The following is a 21,075-nucleotide window of genomic DNA, read 5'->3' as shown; positions in this document are numbered from 1 at the left end:
CTCTATGAGAGCACAGTGTAAACCCAAACATTTTTTTCAACATGTATCTTCTGTGATCCCTGGACATGTCTCTGGGCCTGCATCCCTTATAATCTAAGACATGTATTCCATGTATCCTCTATGTTCTCTGGACATGTGTCTGGACCTCCATCCTTTCTAATCTAACCTATGTATCCTCTGAGACCACCTTCCGCAGAGTAAATACAGTAAGGAAGGGGGGGGGGGGGGTTACTGATATAAGCAGAAATATTTATATCAGTGCCCCCTTACATTATTGTATTCACTCCGCCCCCCCTTACATCAGTGACCCCCCTCAGACTGACCTGACATCACTGTCACTGACCTCCTCTCAGATGGCTCCAAGTTGGTGGCTCTGGTTTTATTCTATAGTCTCTTCTCCACAGTTCATACACGTCTGACTCCTCCCGTAATCCCCATCCTGGTGGCGCTCTCACTCTTGATTCCTTTCCAGACTTCCCCTCAGACTGCAGACATGATACAAGAGATGGTTAGAGGCTGTGGACATGGTACAGGAGGTGGTCAGATAATGTGCATAGGATGCTGGAACCGATCAGAGGATGTGGAAAGGGTACAGGTGGTGATCAGAGGATGCAGACAGGATACAGGTGGTGGTCAGAGAATGTGGACAGGACACAGGAGGCTGTCAGAGGATGTGGAAATGGTACAGATGGTGGTCAGAGGATGTGCACAGGATACAGGAGGTGGGCAGAGTATGCAGACATGTAGGGGGAGCAAATCGAGGCCCCCCGTGTAGGGGGAGCACACAGAGGGGGTCAGTCATGTAGGGGAAGCACACAGAGGGGGTCAGTTGTGTAGGGGGAGCACACAAAGAGGTCCCCCATATAGCGGGAGCACACAGAAGGGTCAGTCATGTAGTAGGAGCACATCCATGTAGGGGGAGCAAATCAAGGCCCCCTGTGTAGGGGGGAGCACACAGAGGGGGTCAGTCATGTAGGGGGAAGCACACAGAGGGGGTCAGTTGTGTAGGGGAAGCACACAGAGGTCCCCCATGTAGCAGGAGCACACAGAAGGGTCAGTCATGTAGTGGGAGCACATCCATGTAGGGGGGACACACAGCGAGGTGAAGTCCTAATAAGAGCTGTCACAGGAGAGCCCTCACACAGGACACATGGCGGGCAGGTCGGTGAGGTTAGCATACTCAGGGTGATCAAGTTCCTGTTCTTAGGGGGAGGTGGGATCCTGGTCCCCAGGGAAGATTGGGTCCCTAGGTGAGATTGAGTCTCCAATGTCAGGGGAGATGGGGTTCCTGTCTATAGGCATGATTGGGTCCCCATCCCCAGGGGTGATGGGTCTACATCCCTAGGAAAGATGGGGTGCCTGTCCCCAGGCGAGAAGAGGTCCCTATCCTCAGGGGGAGATAGGGTCCCTGTCCCCGGACACATGGCAGGCAGAGCGGCGAGACTGGCACACTCATATGTAAGGTCCCCATGGGAGATGAGGTCCTTGTCCCCAGAGGAAATGGAGGTCCCTTTCCCCAGGGGAGATAGGGTCCTTGCCCCCAGGGGTCCCCTGAGTGTGTTTTGGATGCTTGGTTTCTCATATTGGATACTGGGATTGGGGTGCCCTGGATGCTGGGGACGATAGATGCTAGGAATATAGGACCCCTGAGTATTGGGGTGCTAGGTCACATGGGTCCCCTGGATGTGGTAATGTCAGGTTCTTCTGATGGATCTGATGAGTACTGTATATTGGGATTGGTAAAGTCATCTGCTTGTCCTATTATAAGCCAGTCATCCAGACACAGGTATCTGTAATTTTATTTGATTTATTTGCATAACTATGTTCACAGTCGCATACATATCCACCACATTTTGCTACGTAGATTATTTTGGTAGTTAATCATGTTAATTGCTTTGCATCTGGTCTGCCCGCCCTTCGTATCACAGACTAAAAAAATCACATCAAATAGTCCAACTGATATCGATAAGCAATGAACATAATGAACTGGCAAGATAATGTACAGAACAATGTATTTGCATAACTATCATCACACTTGCATACATATCCACACATTGTTGCATACATTATTTTGGCACTTCATCATGTTAATTGCTTTGATATTCTACTGCTGCGATAGGAGATGTAGTATTTGATGGGATTATTTAACCAGTTACCATCTGCCGGCCGTCAAATGATGGCCAGGCGGTGCATCTCTTGTGGCGGGAGGGCATATGACGTCCTCCCGTTTAAACAGGGAATGCGCGTGATTGGGTATGACTGTTTACCACGTGATCGGCCGTGACTTCATCACGGCTGATCACAGATGGTTACACCCCCCACTGTGCCCAGGAACACTGCTCGTCACCGACGCTGGTAAACAGCCATTGGCCAGCTATTTACCCACGTGATTGGCTGTGATCGTTTCACAGCCGATCACTAAATGTAAACAAACCGCGATAACAAGATGTTACCGGGTTCTCCTCCTCACACACCGATTGTGTGTGAGAAGGAGATTGCGTTAACATCCCGTTACCACTTACAGTGTACACACCAATCACACTGATTGCCCCCCCAATAAAGAGGACCTGTTACCACCCATCATAGTACCTGTCACTCACAGTCCATCAGAGTACCTGTCAGGGCCCATCAGAGTACCCGAGTACCTCTCAGGGCCCATCAGAGTACCCGAGTACCTGTCACAGTCCATATGAGTACCTATCACCGCCCTTCAGATTACCCAAATACCAGTCACCAGGCATCAGAGTACCCGAGTACCCATCACCAGGCATCAGAGTACCCATCACCAGGCATCAGAGTACCCGAGTACCCATCACCAGGCATCAGAGTACCTGAGTACCCGTCAACCGGCATCAGAGTACCCGAGTACCCATCACCAGGCATCCGAGTACCCGTCACCAGGCATCAGAGTACCCGAGTACCCGTCACCAGGCATCAGAGTACCCGTCACCAGGCATCAGAGTACCCGAGTACCTGTCACCAGGCATCAGAGTGCTCAAGTACTTGTCACCAGGCCATCAGAGTACCCGAGTACCTATTTGCAGCCCATGCCTCATAGAATATACGTTGGGGTGTTTACTTTCCAAAATGGGGTCATTTTGTGGGTAATTCCATTGTCCTGGAGCTCCAGGACCTTCAAAAGTGTGATGGGTAGGAAGGAAATGAGATGTGTCATTTACTGTATGCTCCTAGAACGCCTGAAGGTACTACTTCAATGTTCGGCCTCTCTATGTGACCAGGCTGTGTAAAAATCCTACACATGTGGTATCGCCATGCTCGGAAGGAGTAGCATAATGTGTTTTGGGGTGTCATTTTTGCTATATACATGCCATGTGTTAGAAATATCTTATAAATTGACAACTTTGTGTAAAAAAAATAATAATGCGTTTTCATTTTTTTTCCACATTTTCCAAAAACTTCTGGAAAAAAAAAAATGAACCCTTCGAAAGACTCATTATGCCTCACAGATTATATGTTGGGGTGTTCTTTCCAAAATGGGGTCATTTTATGGACAATTTCAAAAGTGTAATAGGTGGCTGTGAAATGAGATGTGTCATTTTTGCTCGTAGAATGTCTGAAGGTACTACTTCAATGTTGGTGCTCTGTATGTGACCATGCTGTGTAAAAGTCTCACACATGTGGTATTGCCATCCTCGAGAAGAATAGCAGAATGTATTATGGGGTGTAATTTGTTGTATGCATATGCTGTGTGTGAGAAATAACCTGATAATATGACAATTTTGTAAAAAAAATAAAATAAAGAAAATCTTCATATTGCAAAGAATTGTGGGAAAAAATGACAACTTAAAAAAAACTCATCATGCTACTTACTTAATACCTTGGAATGTCTGCTTTCTAAAAAGGGGTCATTTGGGGGTATTTGTACTTTCCTGAGATACACCGCCCCCCCATCAGCACATCACATGGAACCACGTAATATGCACCGCCACGCCCCCTATAATACCTCCCGGGAGACAGACAGCCCGCAGGTCCTGGTGTTTTATCGGATAGTGCCCTCTATCGAGAATGCCTGGGACAAACGGTGCATGCGCCATAGGAAACAGCATGACAGCTGATTTTACGATCATCTGTTGCGACGGCGAGCTGACGGAAGACATTTTTGTGTCAGATTGTGCCTCTCGCTGCCGAGGCGCGTTCATATCGGTGAGAGGCGGATTTGTACATGATGGGGCGGATTATTAAATAATTGTCAGAGCTGCTGAGATGGGGGCAGATTATTAAATGATGGACAGTGCTGCCAAAGACATATTTTTCTGAAAGAAAGACCCGCAAGCGTCCAGGAAGAATAGCAGAAAAAGATGTCTTTTGCAGCACTGACCATCATTTAATAATCCACCCCTCACCAACGTGAGCACGCCTCGACAGCGAGAGGCACAATCTGACACAAAAATTTCTTCCATCGGCTATTATGCACAGGCGCTGTCTCGCCGTCACAACAGCTGATCATAAAATCAGCTGTTGTGCTGCGCATGTGCTGTTCATCTCCGGCACTTCTCAATAGTGGACACTATCCGATAGAACACCGGTAGGCAGAGTGAACAGAGAGCCACAGACATAGGCACCCGCGTTCATATCCACATGCCAGCCGCATGACGCCTTGAATAACAAAGGGATGGCACAACCATACTTTAAAAAGATGGCAGGATAGGAAGCCGATTATTGGCAACTCCCAATAGCCAACAGGCATCATCAGTCTAAATGTGTATAAGTACCTCATAGTTTAAATCTAAGGACCTATCCATCCCCACAAGGAGGCAGCAGTGGGCTGTTTACACACAGTAGACCACACATGTATCATCTGGTTACGACAATTCAGCATTACACATTTAAAATAACAAAAAATACATACAAACGATTAATATCCCCTCCCCCCCCCCCCCCAATGAATATGGTCACATATATCTCCCCACAATATAACAAAGACAGTAGAATAAATTAAAAAAAGAAGAATAGTGAAGTATGATGTATATAAGTGAATGAATAGGAAGTTAACCGTTTCCCAACCAGCCGCTGCAGTTTTACTGCAGCAGAATGGCACGGGTGGGCGAACCAACATTACCTTACGCCGGGCACGTGGCCGCCTAGAGTGCACCGCCCCCTAGGCGGCTGAGATAATCGGATTCATTTCAGGACTGATCAGTCTCCAGGCCCAAGCCAATGATTTCTGGCCTGGACCTGCTTATCGGTTTTGACGAATGAAATGCTTCCCCTGCCTGTAAGGGTAAACACAGGTAGGGGAAGTGATGTCATCTCCCTCTCCAGAAATATTTTCTGTTTCAGAGAGAGGAGAGAGGACATCCAAGCATGAGCTGCACCACTCCACTGCATTGACACCGTACACATAGCCACATATTTCATCCCCCGATCGCCGCCCCCCCCCCCCCCCCCAGTTAACCCCTTCCCTCCCTGTCACTGTCACCCAGTGCAGTGTTCCCATTTTTCTTTGATCGCTGTACTGGTGTCATTTGTGACACTAATCAGCATTAGGGTACTTAGTAGTAGGCCCAGATAGGTCTACAGACCACCCCTAAAAAAGGTTTAACCCCTTGATCATCCTGTCACCAGTGATCACCATATTAATGTCACGGGTGACGATGGTTAGTTATTTTTTATTGCGTCAGGGGATCCGCCATACATTACCTAATAAAAGGTTTAACCCCCTTATCACCAGGTGGATGATATAAGTTAGGTTTTAGAGTCAGTAGCATTAGCATGACAGATAGTGAAGAGGAAGTCACCCATCTGTCAGATTCAGGCTCAGAATACGAACCAGTAGACAGCAGCGGCACCCTGACAGATAGCTCTGACAATGGAGTAGTGGTCCCTGCCAAGGGCAGGCGTATCCGACCCCGTTCTTCTGCCATTGTTGAGGTTCAAGAACTGTAGGGCTCTCATATGAAGCAGAGAGCCAGTACTAGTGCTGCTCATCCTTCTGGTGAACTGGCAAGCATCATCGGCCTAGTACATCCTGGTGGTACAGTATATCCAGCACTGCAGTAACACTTGGTGACTTGGTAAGTCCCATAAGTGCATTTCCGCTAATCCCCAGTTGACCCTTGCCAGTGATTGGAAACCTATTATGGTCTCCGAATTGAAGACCTTCCTGAGCCTATCCCACCTCATAACTAAAAAAAGTGAGTTACGAGGCGCATGCGCGAAGCTCTCTAGGATGGCTGCATAGCCCGAGAGCTCCATGCAGTTCTGGCCGTTAACCGTCAGCCACAGCCGACAGAGTACCCTGAATGGACCGGTAACAACACCCACTGGTCTGGGACTTAAAGGGGAACATTTTAATATATAATAAGAGACATTATTTCAGTCAGGAGAAATTCTGTCAGCGGAGAAACAGTGAGGAGAAACTTTTTTTTAAGTCAGCTGGGAGCCCTCACACAGCCACCTCAGGATGGCTACCACGCATCTTCTCATTCTGCACAGGGGAGAAGAAGAGGATTCAATTGCAGAACACAGAACCAGCACCATTAAAGGAGCAGAGACCAGAACCAGGAACAGTGAGTAATAAGCTCCTGTTCTCAATTAACCAGTCTCCCACAGAGTCATACACAGAAAGAGCCCTGAGTGACTTACACAGGACACCTATGAGAGACCCATTATTACCACCCCCTGACACAGGGTCCATAATGTCACAATTTTCTCCTCACACTGCAATAGATTTACCAGTCCTGATGTCTTTTTCTGCTATGCTCTCCACAGGCTTAGCCCAGACAGCAACCCACATTACCTCATCCATACAAGCTGATCTACAACAGTTGGGAGCAAGGATTGAGGTAATTGAAAAAAAAAAAAAAAAGTCAGACCAGGCAATTGGCAGAATTAAACAGAACACCACCAGAATTCAGGACCTCCAAGATCAATTGGAATCAGCACTATATAAAATTGACGACCTCGAGAATAGGTCCAGAAGGTCTAACTTTAGAATCCGAGGTCTCCCAGAAACAGTTACAGACGTTCCCGCAGCAGTCAGGTCCCTATTTAAAGATCTGTTACCTGACATTTCGGAACACAGGATGGAACTAGACAGAGCTCACAGCGCCCTACAACCGCCTCGCAAAGATGGTCTGCCCACAGATATCGTTAAGTCCCATTTTTATGCGGTAAAGGAGGGAGTCATGAAAGCTTCCAGGGCAGCAGAACAAATTCTATTGCAGGGTCAACCAATTCAGATTTTTGCTGACCTGTCACCTTACACAATCCAGAAACGGCGGGCACTAAAACCTCTACTCCAGGCTCTTATTCAAAGAAATATCAGGTACAAATGGACATTTCCTCTACGCCTAACTTTCTCTTTCCAGAATAAATACTATGGCTTCTCTACGTTTGATGAAGGAGAACATCTGCTGACTCGCCTGGGTATCTTCACACAGGAGTTCACACAACCTGCGTATATCGGAAGCACCTCGCCTACGAAACGCCCCTCACCATCCAGTCCAACGCTCCCAATCTGGCAAAAACAACAGTCCAAACGATCAAAAGATTCCCGGTCACCAAGATGAAAAGTCTCCTCCTGCTACAATTTATTTTGTATAATGACACCACCGATTGAATCCTAGTACTCACTTTCGTGACTCCCCAGGTCTGCAACGCATACCCCACTGCGGGTAGTCTAACCTGACTTAATAGCTTTGTCCCCCTTAATACTTTCTATCCTGTAGAGGAGTTGGACATTTTCCCATTGATATTTATCCCCTTTTTTTTATTATTATTTATTTATTTTCCCCTTTAGGAATATATATATATATATATATATATATATATATATATATATATATATATATATATATATATATAGATATATATAGATATAGATATATATATATATGACGTTTATTATTTCCACTTTCTCAATTTTGAAGTCCAGACTCACAGGAAACTTGAACCCACACAGTAACTGAGATATTTTAAAAATTCATTCCCCTCCCCCAAATCCCCCCCCCCCCTCTTTTTTTTTTTCTCTCCTCTCATAGAGTTCCTCGGGGAAAAACACTGAGGAACTTATGCAGATATTCTCTGCTTGGACATCAGGGAGGTGAGAGCTTACATGATGGGGATTTCCATGTTCCAGAGACCCCCCTTTGTAACCACGGATTCCTTGTGGAAAGAATATCTCCCTTTATTTTTTATTTTTTATCAAATATAAGGTTTACCTATGAGGCTCTGTGTTGCCCTACACTTAATATGCATTTATGGCTGATTGACCAGAATGGTTACAATGCGCCTCTCATAGTCACTGTAAGGATGAGATTCTCCAGCGACTACCGGTTATATCTGGGAAGAGGAAATTGTTTTCTCTCCTGGACACGAGGGGAGGGGGGACAAGATTGGTCCCCACTCAACTCTTTGGTTCACTATTAATTGTTATGTAATGACCATTTTTTTTTTATGTTGTTTCTCCTTTCTTTTCTTTTTTCCTCTACTCTATTCTCCAAGCATCTGAATACTGTCCTTCTTGAGCGGATGGAGGTACCCGAATTTCATAGAGGCGAGGGTCCAAACGTCAGGGATCCACTACCGTGTAATAAATTGCCAGGACACACTCCTGGCTGGGGTAAGAGGTTTTCCACCATAGCGCTTTTCCACCCCTCTGATCCGTGATTGACCCACCACTACACAACTCATCCCTTTCTATAATTTCCCATAATGTACAAGGGTTGAACTCCCCGGTTAAACTGAGAAAATTATTTCAAGAGTACCACTCCATGAGGGCGGATATTATCCTCCTTCAGGAAACACACTTTCCCGCGTCATACTCTCACCTTCCTTCATCACCGGTTCCCACAATTTTACCTGGCTAACACCGAAAATAAGACTAAAGGGGTAGCTATATGTTTCTCGCGTAACCTTGGCTTTACCTTGACAAAGATAATTAGAGACCCGGAAGGGAGATTTCTCCTACTTGAAGGGACTATTAATGGAAGAACATATACCTTTGTATCATATTATGCACCCAATAAAGGCCAGGGAATGTTTTTCAATAATATGTTATCCAAGCTTGAACCACACTTACAAGGGACTATCATCAAGGGGGGGGAGACACCAATTTACCTTTTGATCTAGTTATGGATAAATCCAGAGGGAACTCAGCTTCTACTAAACGCCCACCAAAACAGAGCTTGAAAGTCGCTCAATTATTGAATAACAATCAATTGATTTACATATGGAGGGAACTGAACCCTCATATAAAAGATTTCACCCATTTTTCAGCTCCACACCAGACCTATGCCAGGATAGACCACATCTTTGTAAAGGCCTCTTCAATCCCCTTAACGATCTCTTCTAAGATCAAAGACACCCCACTTTCGGACCACTCCATGATGTCTCTATCCATGCAATATGCAGGGGATCCTGAAAGACCCTTTAAGTGGCGTCTCAACGAATCCATCCTGAACAATCTCGCTAACTGCTCCATACTCGAAAAATCGCTACTTGACTATTTTATGGATAACGATACTGACAATATCTCACCGCCCACACTCTGGGCAGCACACAAATCTGTTATGAGGGGCACACTTATCCAATTATCATCTCGATTAAAAAGAGAACATAAAGCGGAAATAGTTTGACTGAATAGGGAATTTAAAGAGTTGAGCAAAGCACATAAACGCAACCCTACACCTAGCTCTTTACAAACCCTTGAGGCAGTTAAAATTCAACTTAATCTGATCCTCACCACAGATGCAGAGAAATTTCTCCGCTGGTCAGGGGCAAAATTTTATTACCAGTCCAACAAAATTGGTTCCAGACTAGCAGCAAAACTAAGTCCCAGGCCCCGAACCCTGGTTCTTCCTAAAATTAAGACTACCATGGGGGACCTGACGCAAAACCCGAACCGTATTATGGATACTTTCCAAGCATATTACTCCAAACTCTATCGGAACCACAAATCACCATTAGCCAACGAACAAAATTCCTTTCTTGATGATCTAATACTCCCCAAATTATCAGATGAGCATAGGGACATCATGGATGGTCCGTTCACCACGGATGAAGTGCTAGGTGTAATAAAATCTTTGAGACTTGGTTCGGCACCGGGCCCAGATGGCTTCTTCAGCGGCTATTATAAAAAATTTGGGACCACATTGGCCCCCTACCTCACACGTTTTTTTAACGCTCTGAAGGGAGGTAACCCGATAGATGGAGACTTGAATAAAGCCTTTATCTCAGTCATCCCTAAACCTGGGAAAGATGGAAGTGATGTGGACAATTACCGCCCCATCTCTCTCATCAATAATGATATCAAGATCATGACTAAAATCTTAGCGAATAGAATGTCGGAGTTTATAGCAAAATATATACATAAGGATCAAGCAGGTTTTATTCCAGGGAGACAAGGTCCGGACCAGGTCAGAAGGGCCATAAATATCATCTCACTACTGTACTCCAATTGGGATGGAGGGACCCCACAAGGTTTCCTGGCATCTATAGACATTCAGAAAGCTTTCGACACGGTATCTTGGTCTTATCTATTTGATGTTTTAGGTAAATGGGTTTTTGGCCCCAACTTTTTAGGCATTATACAATCTCTTTATTCCTCCCCGAGCGCACAAATACGCCTCATGGGACACTACTCTGAAGGATTTAGTATACATAGAAGTACAAGACAGGGTTGCCCACTGTCTCCGCTCTTATTCGCGATTGCTATTGAATCACTGGCTATAGCCATTAGATCAAATCCAAATATTAAAGGAGTTCTATGCGGATCGCAGGAACATAAGTGTGCTCTGTTTGCAGATGACATGCTCCTCTTTGTTACCTCCCCATTAATATCCACACCTAATTTATTAGGTACGCTCAAGAACTTTGGTGCCCTCTCAGGTCTCAAGGCTAATCTATCTAAATCTATGGCTCTCAACATTTCAGCCCCAGAACACCGGCTAGACCAACTCAAACAACATTTTCCCTTCACCTGGGCCACGGATTCTATACCTTACTTGGGAATCACACTTCCAAGTAGGGTAGACAAACTCTTTACTGCAAACTACCCCCAAATTTTCAAAAAACTGGTGGAGGACCTAGGGGCTTGGTCCAAGTGTGGTCCATCCTGGCTGGGTAGGGTCAATGCGATTAAAATGAATCTGATGCCTTGCATTTTATACCTTTTCCATTCACTGTCCATCCCTATACCCAAACATTTCCTGAACAAATTCCAATCATGCATTATCCATTTTGTCTGGGGAAAGAAGGGACACCGTTTATCAAGGGAGTTCCTTTTTCATCCCAAAACGCAAGGAGGATTAGGTCTTCCAAATCTATGGTGATACTACCAGGCAGCTCAATTAGCACAAATTTCCACTATATACTCTAAGGGACCAAAACCGGACTGGATATCCATGGAGAGTCAGGCGGTACCACTCCACACAATAGATTTTCTGATATGGTGCCCCCGGAAACAGAGACCCCCAATAATGGCCCGACACTTTCTCACTCGATGGTACTTTGCGACACACTCCATAAACAGAATTCGTTGGTTTCTTCCCTGAGACCATTGGCCCATATCTTTAGCTATAATATATATACATACACATAGCTTTCCAGTGGTGGTTAAATAAGGGCATGTTTAGAATAGGACATTTCTTAACACCATCGGGCCCTCTCGTGCTGAATGAATGTATTAAATTGGAAATGCCAAAATTCTGAGAATTCTAGATTTAACCAAATGAAGACATTTTTAAACACTTTATGGACAGATAAATCCATTCCCCCAAAACCAACAGCTTATGAACAGTGGTGTTTTACACTCACGGATCAGAGGGGTGGTATCTCGCTGATCTACGCCTTATTGGCGAGTAAACACAGCTTGCCTCCATATGCTCAGGCATGGGAGACTGATTTGGGTTTGTCTTGGGAGCTGAATAAATGAAACAATCTCTTCCAGAAATCTTATAAGGGAATACTCAACATAAACCTAATAGAGGCAAATATTAAAGTTTTCACACGTTGGTATTATGTCCTCTCCAGGCTTGCTAAGATTTTTCCTGATACCTCACCTCTATGTTTTCGGGATTGTAAGCAGGTGGGTACTATGCACCATATTTGGTGGACTTGCCCACGTATAAGAGGCTTCTGGAACAGATTTTTCCACATGGCACGGAAAGTTACAGGCATTGGAATTCCACAAACTCCTACTATTGGACTACTGAACCTCGGAATAGAAGGTGCTCCCAAACACACCAATGATCTTATTTTTTTATGCTCCTAGGAGCAAAACTTACTGTTGCAAGAGCGTGGAAAACAAACAAGGTTTCTTTGATAGTCACCAAGCGGAAAATTACTTGGATTATGACCCAAGAACAAATCACTGCAAAATTATTAGACAGGGTGCCCAAGTTTGAAGCGACTTGGGATCCTTGGGCTCGCTATATCAAGGTTCCCCTATATCCGGGCCACTTACCTTAATTTCTCTCAACGATTGATTCAAGTAATTGGTTTCCTCCTCCGCTCCTTTTTTGATAATCACATCACAGATGCACTTATTCTCTCTCTTTTTTCTTTCCTTTTCTATTACTCGCTTCTCTTTTTACTTATTATAAAAACTTGGAGTAATGCACCTAGGCAGTCATTACATTTATTTAATTAATTTGAAGGGGCAGGGAGGGGGCAGAGGGCAGAACTGAAATTTCCGGGGGGAGCAGGGGGACACGTACAGTTCACAGCTAGATCCCAGTTGGGGTGGCTTGCGTGTCTCCCTTGATCCCTCTGGAACAAAATCAGATTTTGATACTCTGCCGACCCCTGCTCAATCTTATTATCCTATAGCAAACAAAGAATTTATTGTCACTAATTTGCTCTGATCAATGGTTTATTACAACCCTTCAGGTCATTAATTAGCATTGATATATGTTATAAATATGTTGTTACATTAACATCGCTGTTATCTTCTTAAATTTTGTTTTTGATAAACCCTACTGAAGGGCTATGTTGGCTCCTGGTTTGGGATATTTATTACTCCATTGTTTTGTTATATTGATGAAAACTTTTCAATAAAAATATTGAACAAGAAAAAAAGTGAGTTACGGTCATATTGGTCCACTGACCCAATTCACCATATGCCCTTGTTCTCTGCCTCCATAAACAGGACACAATACAAGTAGATCTTGCGGTTCATGCATTTCAATGAAATTCAACTCTGTTGTCCTCGGGGTGATGCTCAATACGATCAGCTCTACAAAATTTGGCCCCTCATAAACCACTTCTACCAGCAGTTTGCAGCCTTGTTTATGCCTGGTCAAGTTGTCTGCATTGATAAGTCCCTGATCACATTTTTTGCCCGCTTCTCATTTAAACAGTATCTTCCCAGCAAGCTTGCCAGATATGGGGTCAATATGTATAAGCTCTGTGACAGGGCAACAGGCTATACATATAAAAAAAATAGGGGGAAAAACACTGCGCTAGAATCAAGTATATACAAAAAACACAGCAGCCAACACTTAAACAAACAAAGTTGAACAAGCAAAAAGTAAAAAATAGTGTAGCGCTTCTTAAGTGATAAATGTAATCAACATGTGTTAGGAGAATGATCATATAACAAAGATCGTATAAATAATATATATGAGCAAATTAAAGTCCAAGAAATGGGTGTAAGCTTCCGTGATAAAGCTGGCACGAAGATGGTCAGACCGTATCAAAGTAAGAGGCAAATCCTACTAAACGAATATGTCCATGTACATCAGCTTGTCTGGAAAACATTAAGAAAAGTAGATAGATACTTCTTACCAACTATGTTGGACTCACACAGTCGTATGACAGTTGAGTCAGTAAGGCTTGGGGTCTCAATCTGGGACCGAGGAGTAGATCAGGAAGGTCCGTCAACTTGGTGGGGAAACTCCAAAAGACTGTATGCCCAATGAGGAGTCTCACCGATGGAACTTCAGAATGGTTTGGAAATCCAGCTCAGATGCGGCCCATTACACACCGATACTCCAAATACCCCAAGATGAAGGGGCAAGTATTTTGGGGGTTTTTAAACCAAAAAAGAAAAAAGGAAGAAAGAGCTCCACATGGTGCGGGTCAGGCGGAAAAAATGATAATTTATTAAAAGTCAAAAGAATTAATAATGACTTAGTGATCGCAAAGCGAATAGAATAAAAATGAAAATAAAAGCAATGTGGGGTGCCAACAGCTAGCCAGCTAGCTGTTGGCACCCCACATTGCTTTTATTTTCATTTTTATTCTATTCGCTTTGCGATCACTAAGTCATTATTAATTCTTTTGACTTTTAATAAATTATCATTTTTACCGCCTGACCCGCACCATGTGGAGCTCTTTCTTCCTTTTTTCTTTTTTGGTTTAAAAACCCCCAAAATACTTTCCCCTTCATCTTGGGGTATTTGGAGTATCGGTGTGTAATGGGCCGCATCTGAGCTGGATTTCCAAACCATTCTGAAGTTCCATCGGTGAGACTCATCATTGGGCATACAGTCTTTTGGAGTTTCCCCACCAAGTTGACGGACCTTCCTGATCTACTCCTCGGTCCCAGATTGAGACCCCAAGCCTTACTGACTCAACTGTCATACGACTGTGTGAGTCCAACATAGTTGGTAAGAAGTATCTATCTACTTTTCTTAATGTTTTCCAGACAAGCTGATGTACATGGACATATTCGTTTAGTAGGATTTGCCTCTTACTTTGATACGGTCTGACCATCTTCGTGCCAGCTTTATCACGGAAGCTTACACCCATTTCTTGGACTTTAATTTGCTCATATATATTATTTATACGATCATTGTTATATGATCATTCTCCTAACACATGTTGATTACATTTATCACTTAAGAAGCGCTACACTATTTTTTACTTTTTACTTTAGGCTATACATATAGTTTTAGGGTTTACGAGGCAAGAGATAGTTAAGTAGAGCCGGAGAACTGCCCAGACTACATAGGGAGCGCTGGCAAGTTTGTGTGGGACTTGGTGTCACCCCGATTCGGAAAGGGTTACCACTTGTATGTGGACAATTATTACACAAGCATGACACTTTTTAGTCACTGGTTTGATCATGGAATTGGCGCATGTGGCACCGTACGATCTAATCGCTGAGGCTTACCCCATCGGCTTATAGATTCCAGTCTTAGGCTAGTGGAGAGAGCCTGCTTGAGATGTAATAAATTTGCTCACTGTGAAGTGGAGGGATAATAAGAATGTTTTTGTTCTGTCCTTCCTTCACGCAGACACGACAGTCCAAATTCAAACAGTGACTGGTATTGTGGAGAAACCCCTCTGTGTCCACGAATACAACCATAACATGGGAGAAGTGGACCTCAATGACCAGTTGTTGGCGCCATACCTAATTGCCCATAAGGCCAGATGCTGGTATAAAAAAGTGTCTGTATATTTTTGTTCCAATGGGCTCTGCTAAATGCTTATGTGCGCTATACCAAGCTTCAGGAGGAACTGGATCCTTCCTTAAATTCCAGGAAGAGCTCATCACAGCCCTTCTGTTTCCAGACGGTGCTGTGGCCCAACTTCCCAATCCAAATGCAGTGAGCTGGCATTTTCTGTATGTTCTCCCTGGTACCCCTACCCAAAGAAAATGTCGTGTCTGCATAAAAACGTGGATATAGGCTTGACACCCACTTTTATTGTACCTCCTGTCCTTACCAACCTGGTCTTTGCATTGGTGAATATTTTGAACGCTACCACACACACACACACACACACACACACACACACACTAGTGGAGTATTAGTATTAGCGTAGGGTACAGTATTGCACAGTCCTAGGGCACACTTATACAGGTTGAGAGACCCAATTTTGGAAAGTTTACAACTTACAGTTTATATAAAAAAAAGTGCAAAAAAAAAAAACACACAAAAAAAGCCCAAAACAGTTGTGGTCTTATTTTTCTTCTCTCTCTATTGTTCTCGCTCTTATGTTCGCTATCCATTGTCTGCTCTATTATTCTATATCTATTGATCTCTCACTATTGTTACTGTATTTTAGAACTATAATGTTTTATTTTTACTATGTTTTATTGTTTGCTTTGCGGGTATGTTATGTCTTACTGTTATACTGTAATGTTAATTTGTTTTATTGTTAACCATCATTTGCTTAGTAGATATGCCATTCAGCTGCATCCCGGGTTTATTTATTCTGACAGCAACAGTGTTTGCTCCGATACGCGACACCAAGCGCTTTCACCACCACAGTTAAAAAAAAAGATCATATATGCAGAAGCATGGGGGCAGGGGTGTAGGAGTGATTTGCTCTTAACATTACATAATAACAACATAACAGATTGCGTTAAAAAATCAAGTTGTTTTATTGAGTTAATGTTTTATCGTTACCATTGTATGCTTTTCAGGTATGCCATTCAGCTGCAGCACTGATTTATTTATCTTGACAGCAACAGCATTTGCTCTCACGATACGAAAATCCGAGCCGATTTCACCACCACAGTTAAAAAAAAAAGAAAAAAAAAAGTGCATGTATGCCCATCATTATAAGTGGGTGGATGAAGGGCAGTATTCTAATGGTGGGCATTTTTTTTGTTTGGCAAACACAGGCTGCTTGAAAAAACGAACATTACAATGTATGCCCAACAAGAGCCAGCAACATACTGGTATGCTGCTGGACTTTGAATGGTTATACCAGAATGATGCCTGCAGTTTTAGGTCTCATCTTGTTATCATTCTTTTCAGCCAGCGTTTGGCTTTCATGTAAAAGCAATCCTAGTGGCCAATTAGACTGCTTTTAAAAGCAGTGGGAGGGAACGCCAACCGCCCCTACCATCTTCCATGGTTTTCTTGGGCTCTCCTGTCCCAACATCGAATCCGAGAATGCAGCCAGTGGTTCCACCAGCTGACCCTAGAACTGATCAGAGACCAGAATGGCTCAAATCATCTCTATGGCCTAAGAAACCAGAGTTTACGAGGTTAAAAGCATTTTATCACACCGATCTTGGTGTGGTCAGATGCTTTGTGGGCAGAAGAGAGATCTAGGGTCTAATATAAAAAAAAAACTGTCACTACCTATTGCTATAATAGGGGATATTTACATTCCCTGAGATAACAATAAAAATTATAAAAAAAAAAAAAAAAATTAAAAAAATAAATAAATAAATAAAAAACCCATGCGCAAAGGCACAAGTTTTGGTCTGGTGTCATATGTAAACAGCAATTGCACCATGCATGGCAGGTATCACTGTGAAGGTCAGATCAAGGGCAATAATTTTAGCAGTAGACTTCCTCTGTAAATCTAAAGTGCTAACCTGTAAAGGATTTTAAAGGCTTTTAAACATGTATGTAGTTGTCGCTGCAGGTTTGTGCGCAATTTTAAAGCATGTCGTGCTTGGTATCCTGTACTCAGCATAAGATCATCTTTTTTATTTCATCAAACATTTGGGGAACATAGTGTGTTTTAGTGCATTGCATTTTAAAAAGTGTTTTTTTTTTTTCACTGTGTGAAATATATAATGTTTGGGGGTTCAAAGTAATTTTCTAGCAAAAAAAAATCTAATTTTTATCATGTAAACAAAAAGTGTCAGAAGGGCTTTGTCTTCAAGTGGTTAGAAGAGTGGGTGATGTGTGACATAAGCTTCTAATATTGTGCATAAAATACCAGGACAAGTCAACTACCCCGCCCCCCGCCCCCCTGCCCCATGACCCTTTTTTGGAAAGTAGACATCCTAAGCTATTTGCTGATGGGCATGTTGAGTCCATGGAATATTTTATATTTTGCCACAAGTTTCTCAGAAGCAGCAGAATGGATTTTGGGGTGTAATTAAGTCTTACACCTGTGGTATCCCCATACTCAGAAGCTGCAAAATGGATTTTGGGGTGTAATTTCATATATGCCCATGGCATGTTTGAGCAATATATCATTTAGTGACAACTTTGTGCAAACAAAAAAAAAAAAGTTTGTAATTTTCATGCAACTTGTGGCAAAATATAAAATATTCAATGGACTCAACATGCCTCTCTGCAAATATCTTGGGGTGTCTACTTTCCAAAATTGGGTCATGGGTCACTACTGATAGGTAGTGAGGCGTGAAATCAAAAATTTACACCCTTTCGCCCTAATTCTCTCTGCAGAATTAGACGATCCCAGTGGATTCGTTTGTGAGCGAAGAATCTCACACTAGGGGGATCTTTACTATGCTTCTTTGTTCCATGTCTTCCATTGGGAGACATAATATCACCTCCCTTGATAGCTGATGTATGATCATATATGCATTTCCAGAAGGGGCGTTTAGTCTTGCCAACATAGAAACTACCGCATATACATGTGATCAAATACACAATGCCTGTTGTCTAACAATTCGTGAAATGTCTGGCTTGGTAAATCTCACCTTTTGATAATGTGTGTGTCCTACCAGTCCATAAAAATTGGCAGTAAGGACAACCACCACACTTGTGGGTTCCCAGATATTTGCATCTCTTTTCCTTACCGTAGAAATGGCTCTGGATCAATTGGTCCCTTATTGAATCATTCCTTTGGTATACAATTTCTGCTCTGTCCCTAATGCAGCTCTCTACATGTGGATCAGCTTTTAAAAGGTACCAAAACGTATCAACAATATGCTTGATTTGCTTTTGCCTGGAGTATCTCATTATTAATTTTGTTGTACCTGCTCTTTCATTACTGCCAGATTTGTCAACCTGAAAGATTAGTCCCTCTCTATTCCTGTCATTGGCTTTATAATAGGCCTTTTTCAAGATTTTTTTTATTAGAGTAGCCACGGGCCATTAGTCTATCTTTCAGATTGTTAGATTTGAGCTAAAAGTCCTCCTGTGATGAACAGTTACACTTAAGGCGCAAATATTGTCCATATGGGATGGATCTAATCAGACTAGAGGGTTGACCACTGTTAGCCCTTAGGATGGTGTTACCAGCTGTAGGCTTCTGAAACAGGGTCATTCCCAGTGTCGTCTCTGTTTAGACAAATATTTCAATGTCTAAAAATGAGATCATTTACTGGCTACATGTTATGGTAAATGACAGGTTAAAGACATTGCTGTTGAGTGCAAGAAGAAAGGCATTCAACAATTCATTGGGAGCATTTGCAGAGTATGAGGATATCATCTATGTACCTATGTCATGATACAACATGGCACAGGTACATAGGGAGGGCCTCATCACTCATAATCTTGGGCTCTCACCCCCCCCCAGGTACAGGAGGTCCCCATTGCCACCCCCTGCACCTGGGGGTAGTGGGAGCCGTCCAATAGAAAAACGTTGTTATGCAAAAAACTTTTCCAACAAAATAAAGTCGCTACCTTTTCTTCTGGTAGTGCTTGCAAAAAAAAGTTTTCGCATTGATACAGCCCTGCTGTGTGGTATGCTGCTGTATAATGCCTTGACATCAACAGACACGAGCCACACACCAGGGGGAACATGACTCCCATCAATTGTTTATAACTAATGAATGGTATCCTTCAGGTAGGAGGGTAAGGACAGGGCATGGGGATGCAAATGTGTATCAACCAAGATACTAGCATTCTCTGTATGGCTATCACAGCCCAAGAATATGGAGCTACCTGGTGGTTTAGAGAGATTTTTATGAACTTTATCGAGTGAGTAAAAAGTGGGGGTACGTGGCTATTCTGTCTTCAAAAATCCTCAGGTAGATTTGGGAATGGTGCCCTGATAGTATTTTTGGAAAATAAGATTGTTAAATTCAGACTGAGCCTTTGCCATTTTACCCTGTGGGACCGTCCTATACTATTCAGTGTTTTTTAGAATTCGATTACACATATAAGAATACTGATCAATGGTCAGGACGACCACGTTTCCGTCTTTATCATATCATCATTGTCTTCAAGATTTTTGATAGCTTATTTCTGAGTATGTGTAAGATTATTTTTGGAGACCCTCCTGAGCCTGTGGGGCTTGTATTTCTTGTGTAGTTTGTGAAACGCTAGAACGTTTCCATTTATGGATAGTTCCTGGATTTACGCTTAAATTTGTTTAGCATGGGAAAGCTAGCTGCATTGGGAGTTGTATCATCTATCTCTAATAATGCATCCAAGTCAATTTGGTCAATCAGATCAGTCTCCTCTGGGTGTCACTTTCTTCAAGCAATTCAGTTGTTGCAGGGCTTTGAAGGCATGCCTCTTGAGTTGAGACCAGTCAAAGTTGGCCATCCAATCACGATCAAGTGTAAAGAGATATCCGCACTAAATACATAAAATAGCCAGCATCTGAGCACCAGGGCCAGATTAAGAGCATCATGGGCCTGGTGCTGAGGATTTTGGTGGGCCTTTTTACGGAAACAAAATGAAAGTGCAAACATTTTTTGCTGAAACAAATTAAATATACTTTCACCAGTAATATCAGCCGTGCAGCCTTTGAGCAGCAGCAACACCGCCAATACCACCTGCTATGTGGTCTCTCAACAGCAGCAACATAGGGCGACCACATTTCCAAACTGCCATTCAGGGACATCCCCTCTTCCCTCCCAAAAAAAAAAAAAAAAAATTATATATATATATGAGAAGGGGATCTAATCTCAGGTTGAAAACAAGATAAGATCTGGTGTCAACGGTAACACACCTCCATCCCTATAATATGCAACAAAAAAAGAAAAGAGAAATTCGCCCTGGGACTTTAGATGAGGTGAGCACCACTAAGCCAATAAAAGTAACAAGAGTAAGTACAGTATATGTTTTTATTCAGTAAAAATATTACAAGCGTATTGTCATCAAAGAAAGCCACTTAGTACAAGGTACATAAAACTGGATTGAATACAATTGGTAGTAGTAGTAGTAGAATTGTGTATGAACAGTCACAACATACAAACATCAGGTGTACCCAACATGTTTCGTGAGTCCCAGCTCGCTCTTCAGGGGTAGATGTGTATGAATTGTACCTAAGGTGAAAGGATACAATTTGGTATATGGTAAATACTTGGTATTTTAAAGGCAGAGGGTAAGAGGGGCCTAATAAATGGAGGCCCCATACTCACCACTACACATAGCCGAGCCAACAAATGTGAAGCCTTCAGACAGTGGCACCAAATGTATAACCAGGGAGCTGAGGAGGCAGAGCCAGAAGAAACCCCACACAGGGCAGATTGGAGGGAAAGCATTGCATGGATGGTGA

The 21,075-nt window shown here is 43.0% G+C and overlaps 1 long non-coding RNA gene across 1 annotated transcript in view; it reads right to left on the bottom strand.

Moving 5' to 3' along the window:
• Nucleotides 1-21,075, bottom strand: part of LOC143974397 (uncharacterized) — a 299,135-nt gene that overhangs the window by 259,614 nt on the left and 18,446 nt on the right. Inside the window, exon 2 of the long non-coding RNA XR_013272211.1 lies at nt 344-485. This is a non-coding gene — a long non-coding RNA (uncharacterized LOC143974397). The remainder of the gene's footprint in view (nt 1-343; nt 486-21,075) is intronic.

Source organism: Lithobates pipiens, unplaced genomic scaffold (assembly GCF_037356315.1).
Source record: "Lithobates pipiens isolate NorthernLeopardFrog02 unplaced genomic scaffold, aLitPip1_a1.2 Scaffold_13, whole genome shotgun sequence".
Classification (NCBI taxonomy): domain Eukaryota; kingdom Metazoa; phylum Chordata; class Amphibia; order Anura; family Ranidae; genus Lithobates; species Lithobates pipiens.
The sequence above is the reverse complement of the archived record's forward strand: the minus strand, read 5'-3'. Positions and strand labels throughout refer to the sequence as shown.